Source organism: Molothrus aeneus, chromosome Z (genome assembly GCF_037042795.1).
Source record: "Molothrus aeneus isolate 106 chromosome Z, BPBGC_Maene_1.0, whole genome shotgun sequence".
NCBI classification, from domain to species: domain Eukaryota; kingdom Metazoa; phylum Chordata; class Aves; order Passeriformes; family Icteridae; genus Molothrus; species Molothrus aeneus.
This window is the reverse complement of record NC_089680.1, coordinates 30,157,707-30,165,300: the sequence shown is the minus strand read 5'-3', so window position 1 is coordinate 30,165,300 and position 7,594 is coordinate 30,157,707.

Sequence of the window (7,594 nt, the reverse complement as noted above, 5' to 3'; positions counted from 1 at the left end):
ACACTCTCTCTGGATTGGTTAGCCAGTCTATGTGATCAGCAGTGGTCCTGCAACATGTGGAGTTTGTCCATGAAATATCTCAATAGAAAATACTAATAGGGCCTCCTTGCTCTAGGAAACAAGGACTCTTACGTTAAGTCAAGAGACTGACAGCTGAGACACTGGAAATCCTGGCATGAATGGGATGGAGAACTACAAATGGTAAAGTCACTTATTTTTATATCAAGAATTTGGTCACAGCCTGTTAGGGCCAAAACTGTTTCAATATGTCAAGTCCATGGAAATTCCCAACCCAAAATACCTTCTTGATCTCAAGAACCTCAGGGGCTCTGTTACTGTATTATGTGCTGTCAGTCTTTCTATTTGGCAACAAAGACTGCATCTGTCTGGGATGTTGGTCTGTGAGCTGCTGTGCTGCAGCTGCTAAGAGGGGTGTTGTTGTTATACCACATCACCACCACCTCCTTGTTGGATCCAAGTGCTGCTTCTCACTGAGTATAAAATTTTAAAGTCTTTGGGGCTGAACCCAAATATTTAACTTTACAAGCTGGACACACACTATTTCAAGTGGCAAATTTTTTAACTATTTGGGGCTTCCAGGCATTTCTAAAGTAGCAATGAAACAGTCTTAGCCTTAGATGTCTCTTCAGAATTGCCAAATATTTACACAGCTACTTTATCTATTCTACTACAGGCTTGTCTTCTATTCTATTACAGATTCCTTTCATCCTATGGTTGCTGTAAAATCCACATTGCATTTGCTTACTTCTATGAAGAGTATAAACTCTGCAAGTACATTCTTACCAATAAGTTTTGCAGTGGTTTTGTGATAATTTGGGCACTTCACCAAAGAAGACTCTGCAATGTATAGCTTCCCTAAGATCTTGCACAGCCTATGAACTCTATAGGATGCCTTGGTAGAACACTTCAACCACCAAAACAAGTAAAGCTATTATCATTCTCCACAGAATCTCCACAAAAATCACAGGCCTAGTCAACAGTAAAGAAGTGAGTAAGCCAAAATTTTCATTCTGTAATTCCAGTTGTTAAGATGCTGTTTGACAAAAGCAAACAAACAAGCAAATAAACCCTATGAATTTTCAACTTAAAAGCCTATTTTGCAATTGCTATCAAAGCTCTCACTGAAAGATCTGCTGGCAAGAAATTTCTATGATAAAATACAAGCTGAAGGGAACCCAAACAACTTGGATTTTTGTGGTAATTTAATGCCAAAAGCAAATTTAATGTTAAAAGCAAAGGTTACTGTTCTGGCATTTGTACTGCCTATGCACATGTAATTGCAGTTTAGTTATATTATTTAACTATTATGGCTTAAGCTTCTAAATGAAGGAAAAAAAATACTGCATGTTTGTGTTCTGGCAAACACCAAGGATTATAAAGGGCTGATCTCAAGGTCATTTCAGTAAATTACTGTGGCTAGAACTTGGATCAGGATCTGGGAAGACAAGGCATACAGGTATTCAGTAGACCATTCTAAACCCAAATATGTTCCCTCATAAGAAAATATTTTAAACATAGAGCTCTAAAAATATAAGTGTTATTAGAGAGTAAAAGCAAATGCCATAAACAGTAAATTTTAAAACTGATGCTCTGGGTAGTATGACTACCAGCCTGCAGCACACACTTTGAATAGCTTGGAACCTAGGCCTCCTCCTTTGGCTGGAGCATCAGCTGAAGCAGCTGGCTCTAATACCTCCATAGGTTATTGTCTGGGTTTGCAGCACTCCAGCTCCTGCCCATGCTGATCTCCTCTCTCTAAGGCATATTCCAGATATCTTATGCATCAAGCTGTTTGTCTAACTTCATATTGCCACTGCTTCCACTACCTTCTCCTTACCACTACGGGCTAATCCAGTGAAGAAGGTAATATTTTACTGTCAGTAGCATTCCAAAAATTCTTTTATTTATTTATTTATTTTCTTGTTTATATGTTTCTGGTCTTGGATATCAATGCTTTCTTTTTCTTATCAACCAATCAGCACGTCAATGTAATAACATTGTCCCATGGTCCTGCATAGTAAGTAAACATGATCTGGGCCATCCAAACATCTCTCCTTGTCTGACAGCAGATTTTTTTTCTCAAGCTCAACACTTTTCTGCAGTGGGCGCATTGTTGGCATTTATCTTGAAGTGGTCTGTCTTTCCTTATCTCTACCTCTATTTCCTGGAAGATTTTCTTCTGTTAGACCTTAGTCTTTTACTGTTAAAATAAGAATCACACCCATTACCCCAGATCTGCCTCTGAACAAACACACATTCATTTACAAAAGCTAGGGTGCATCAAACAAAGATTCTCTAAGTCATAAGAGTGGTGGAAGCAAACAACTTTCAGTTTTGCATGCAGGCTTTTTCAAAGTTCCCATTCTGGAGACAGTGGAAGAAAGAGTATTCAACAAAATATGACCCAGATTTCATAAATATGGTAATTCTTTACCAATATGTGTAATTCAAGAGTCCAGGACACACACTTTGTACAGGTGAGGAAGAAGAAAACTTGAAAAATAAGTATCTCTCCTTTGAAAAGGACTCATAATGATTTTTCATTTTCTTAAGTTTTACCTAGGTTTTCTTACATCCACAGATATGTGCGGCTGAAAGATCCTCATAGCTTCTAGCTTTTTTTGGGTTTTCCTATTTTCAATTTCTTTTCCATACATTTAAGAGGATGAATTATTAAGGAAGTAACAAGGAAGCATGATTCCTTGGAATGCTATTGCAACCTTACAAAATCATGGGGAAGACATATGAGAGGAGACTGCAGCAGAAAAGGATCAGTCTTGCACTGGCCTGTTTATAGAACTATCCTCCATGGAATTAAGAAATTTTCCTCTGTCTTCCTCGTAGTTCTCTGCCTGATGTTGCCCATCACTTTTGTACGCATGTGTGTGTACCTTCGAGGGGATTTTCTGTTTTCCTTCTCCCATCCCTGCCAGTAATTACCAACACACAGTACCGGGGAATGAAGAAGGAGGGAGAGCTCTAAGGGGCCTACCAGCAATTCAATAGGGCTTTGATTTAACAGCTCCGAGCCCTTTGAAAACATTTTGCCAAGAAAAGCTTGCCATCAACACGTATAATCTCTTATCAGGGGCCATTGAAAGCCTGGGCTCCGAGGTTAATTCTTCCATCGCAATGAGTTTCAATCAGTTCAAAACTCACATCGAGATGAAAGCTACGAAGCCTTCTCGCCCGGTTTGTCCCGCAAAACCCACTGAGATCAACCGACTGGGGAGGATTAGGGCATGCTCATCTGCTGGCTCTCCAGCAGGACGGGCAGGCTCAAAAGAAAAACAATAATTAGGGATAATTGCTTGTGTCCAAACACAGGCATTAAAGCCCCTTTCCTCTTTGGTACTTTGTGAGCTGGAATGAAAAAGACACCCCCTGTTTTGACAGCTGGGCAGGCGAACAGAGCTGGTGACAGATGAAGCGAGACGTCCCGGGTACCCGCGGCGCGGCGGGGCGGGCCCGGGCGGGCCGGGGCCGGAGGGCCGGGCGGCCCCGCCTCAGGCCCTGCCCCGGCGGGCGGGGCGCTGCTGGCCGCGCCCCGGGACGGCTCCGCCCGCGGGGGCTGCCGGGCCCGGATGGCCGCGGGGCTCGGTGGGACCGGCCCTGGCTTCGGGCCCGGGCATCGGGACCGCGGGAGGGACGGCGGGAGGCGGCGCGGCGAGCCCCGCTGCGGGCGGCCCCAGCCCCGCCGGGACAGGCCCCAAGCGGCGGCGGGGTCGGGCGGGTGCCGCGGGGAGCCCATATCGGGACTCCTATCTACAAGTGTTACGTTCCTTGTACGCTTTATCGACAAATGCGGATCAGATGGGAACAGTAAGGCGCTTCAAAACAACTGACTAAAATTACACTCTTGAGCTGTAATGTATACAACGGCATGAGTGATTAATTAGGGAAACCCACATCCGACTAGAATGATTTCTGAAAGGAATCTTGGAAAACACTGCAGATACAGCTGGGATCCAGATTAATACATTTATCTAATAGAGCTATTCCCGGTCGCCTTCTGTCTCTCGCCCGGTCCTGTCTACTTGCTCCCATCAGGATCGGCTCAGCCAGCACTCTGCTGGCCTAATCGCGCCAGATGAATTTCTGAACAGATTATATTTGTGTGTTAATGGTCTATACACTAGATTAAGGCGTTCAACAATAAAAGAACAGGCAAATGCTGTGCTTTACTTACTGGGGAAGTAAAGCAAAGTTGTGGTCTCTCGTCTGTGAAGCGGAAATGAGAATGGAGCTATATTCCTCCAGAAGAAAAATGAGGCTCCGCAAGAGTGTTTTGTGAACTAGGTCTTAAGCAGCAGCACCACTGCTGTGGCCGAGCCGTTTGCAAACGTAAATCAAGATACATTTTTTAGAACTGTCATAGATTAGGTGGTGTGGTACTACTGCAAGTTGACAGCTGACTTGGAACATGGATTATTGTACAAAACTGGTCTAAAGGATGACGGGAAAAAAGAGGCGAGGATGGAAAATGGTAACATATCTAATTCCAGCAGAGCAGACTCCACTGCTAGAGGTCAGTTCCGTTAAAAAAAAAAAAAAAAAAAAAAAAAAAGAGCGAGAGAGAAAGAAAAAAGGAAAAAAGAAAAGAAAGACAGAGACAGAAAAAAGAGAGTAAATCTTGCTGCTTCCTTGCAAAATCCCAAACACGCGGAATGTGGATGACTTCACAATACACCGAGAAATAACGTGAATAAGAGGCATTTAACTCCCGATCTTATTTTACAGTGTTAAGACAAACTTACAAATGATAGCAGATTTTCTTTCAATTTATCCCAGATTTTATGCATTCTTAGGAGCTAATCCAGATCTGTCTTCAGAGATAGACAGTCTATACTTGACAAAAAAAAAAAAAGTCAGATATAAAACTGTTAAGGACATATAAAATTACAGTCTGTTTCCAGAGCTCCAAAACAAGTAGGCATGTAAATTGCCCACATCCGTGGTCCCATATCCCCCAAGCAGAGGCAGGCGCAGCACCACGCTGGGCAGGCTGCCTCTGCCTCTGCCTCTGCCTCTGCCGTGCCTTCGCCTACGCCGTCCACACCGGCAACACCGCAGCCCCACGCAAGAGTCAGGATAGCAAACTCTGGAGGGAAATATGGTTTATCAATACGGGCACTGCTAGTGAGGGCATCCTCGGGGTTTTTTTAAATTGTTACTCTCTTTCTTCAGCTGCACAAAAATAATGAGTGGAAGTTCGAATGCAGAAGCAGTAAAATAAGTACATTACAGCACAAAATGCAAGCCCGGTATCACGGGGAGAGATGCAGCACATCTCCGTAGTTTTTTATATCGGCTGCAGATATCTATGAATGGGAAATGAAACAATTATCAAACCAAACAATATTTAGTTTTAAAGTATCTCTAAATTGTTTTAAGTGTACGAGACACCTCTTCGAGAGTCCTGGATTACATAACAGGTCGCTATTTATATGCGGTAGTGTGTGGGTGTGTGGCGTGTGGTTTCTTTTTTTCTTTCCCCAGGGGTAAAATCTTGACAGCTGTTTCTCACAAGAATCTTTTGGGTGATTTCTATGGAGAAAAATTAACAGCTTACCGGTGTTACTTTCTAGCCCAAATATCCGCTGCTATCTCACAGGCGTGATTCAATCTCTGACCCGTCTCCCATCTCCAAAGTTACATGGCGAAATCCCAACTCTTTTCTTCCTCACTTTCACTTCCTTTGATTAGACAAGTTTTGACAAGCTGAAGAGCTCTGATTGAGACCCTATTCTGACTCCCGGAAGCCAGAGAAGTCTACCCGAATCTTCTATTATGCTGCCGTAATACTGTGTTCTCTGCTGCTGTATCGATACATTTTATTGGTAGTCGGTGCAATATTCGTGGTTGTGATTATAATGGCAACAGTCATCAGTGTCTTGCTAAATGCCATAGTTCGTTCTGAAAGATAATTAGAAATCATAACCATAGGTATTGAAAACACTGGCACTAAATAATGCACTGAGCTACCCTTCTCCAGATATTGCTGGGCAACCTTCCTACCTAGTGCACGACCAAAGCCCAAATAAGAAACGCTGAACTTCGGTGTAGATGGTACTGACTTTTAGGGGAGGAACAACAGTCCTCTCAATCTACTGCAAATCAGCATCAGAGCACAAACGAGAGGACACCAGGGGTTTGTTCCTTCAGCTTTTCTGCTCCTAAGAAGCTCTAGAATAAATCAGTAAGAAATTAAAAGCAAGGAGGAGATAAGACTGGAATGCCATTTGTCTTGTGCGGGCATACTTCCGATCTTATTATGCTTATTGCAAGGATAGAGAGGGATGAAAGTAGCCTTAAAAAACGAAATTTGAACGGGTACTTTTACATTTCCTTTTAAAACGAGGTCACTTATTTTTTGACTACCACTGCGTGACAGTGTGTTATGGTCAGGCTCCTGCACACATCTGATTACAAATATGCGGATCGGAACCGTAGGCTATATCAGTACCTGTGGTTTTTATTCTAAATGTTACAGTGCGAGGTTTACTTTTTAACTTTTTTTTTTTTTTTACTTTTTGTCTGTTTGTCTAATGCAATTTATGCCAGGTGGTATTATTTCAAATTAAGCAAGACGCACCGATAACTGTAAGAATTAGCTTATGTCAAGTTTTAGGTGGAAAAGGGAATTTGACAATGTCACAGTCGAATATTTCAACAGCCATTCACCACCAAAAAAGTTCAGCTTCCGGAGTTATATACCTTGTACTACAGTTCATAAACTTGATTTATAATGAAATAGAATTGCTGGATTTTACTGCTCTAGCCCTCCCAGCTGGTAAGAATTTGACTGCAACATGTGGGATTTACAGTGAGCGAAAGCAGCATTATATCGAAAGCTTCCCCTATATGCGTGATCCCAGTCAACAGGTAACGGAAAACTCAGAGCCAAATTTTCGCCGTCAGATGCCACGGAGGAGGTTTGCCTGCCCCGCTGCTCTCCGGTCTGCCCGGTGCCGCACGTACAGCAGAAGCGCCCCGGCGGTGCCTGTCAGGAAGCGGAGGAAGCTCACACCGAGGACGCGGCTCTCGGGCTCGGAGGCTGCCGGCGGGGAGCCGATGGGAGTCGCAGCAGCGCCGGAGCGAGGCGGGGAGCCGAGGTGGCGGTGCCACGCTCCCCGCTCTCGGGTGCTCACACGCGGCCGGCGGAGGTCGAGGGGAAAGTGCAGGCGATGAATTTTCAGGAACAAATATTTTCCCGAGCCTCCGCCGTTGTCCCAGTGCGATAGCATGGACGCAGGTCAGAGAAGGGGATGGAATTTGTGACAGCTTGACATCCCAGTATTTGTGCCTGAAACGAGTTGTCGATGTAGCCATGAAACTTGGCGTGGTTTAATACATCAGACTGGACAATAAGAACTATTCAGTGTAAATCCCTGTGTCGCGGTTCAGTCCCTCATAAAATCAGCCCAGCGCAAGATACCGTGAAGGGCGAGTGTGCTGTAACCAAAGCATTAAAGCGTTATTATTAACAAAACGGCTGAGAAATTGGAACGCCGCCCCTCCGCAGCCCCCCACCCTCCCGAGGGGCGCACGGAACTCTCTTTGCTGTCACTCC